Below are 1,048 nucleotides of genomic sequence, written 5' to 3' on the forward strand. Positions count from 1 at the left end.
ATAAATAAATAAATAAATAAATAAATAAATAAATAAATAAAACATTTGTCCTTAAATCAAAAGCATTGTATGGTTGACAGGTTTTAAACAAGCAAAATAAATAGCCGAAACAATAAAATATATGACTCTAAGTCCTATAACTAATATCCATACTAACAAGTCTAAGTTATCCAATATCAATCTATTTAGGTGGCAAAAATCTTGGAGGCTTTAAATTTGGAATGGACATAAATTAGAGAAGTTTTGATAATAGTCCCTAAATTTGCAATAACTATTGTCTCTGTTGATATTATACCATCTCTAGTTTTTAAATTTATTGTAGTAGTTGTTTGTCCATTCGTCATTCGATAAGTTTGGTAAGTCATAAGGCTCAGTTGTTTGATTTGGAAAAAAAATGAAAGGTCTCAACTGAGATGAATCATCTCCAAATAACATAAATTTTGATTCAGTGAACATGTAAAATGACATCATTTTTTGTGGATAAAGAAAGACAAATTAACCTCTGACCATTATTGTCTATAGAGAAACAAATCAACCTCTGACCATTGTCCATTCATCAGCATAGTACTTAACGACGACTCAGCATCCACATCATCAACATTAAGTAGCACATAGGTTTCTTCTATTAAGTTTGATGAGGAGAGATGATGGAGGAGCCGCCATGACTCACAGCAGACAAGGACAGAGACTGAGAAGGGTCTATTTTTTTCGATAAAGATTGTCTTGTCCTATTTTAAAATGGACAGAAAACGAATTGAGTGTTTACTCAAGGAAAAAATATAGAACAGATATCTGGTTAATTAAATCCGTCTCAAAAACATTCCTAGTTCCTTAAATTGATCTCTAAAAATATTATATTTGTTATATTAGTCTTTAAAAAATAAAAAATAAATTAAATTGATATTTTTGTTAATTAGATGATGATGTGACACATTAAATATGATGACATAGTATATTAACATTACGTGTTACAAGATGATTGATTTACGTGTCATGTCGATGACTCCTCGTATATCACGTGTCAACTCACATATTATAAATTTATTTA

The sequence above is a fragment of the Arachis ipaensis genome, chromosome B04, assembly GCF_000816755.2.
Source record: "Arachis ipaensis cultivar K30076 chromosome B04, Araip1.1, whole genome shotgun sequence".
Lineage (NCBI taxonomy): Eukaryota > Viridiplantae > Streptophyta > Magnoliopsida > Fabales > Fabaceae > Arachis > Arachis ipaensis.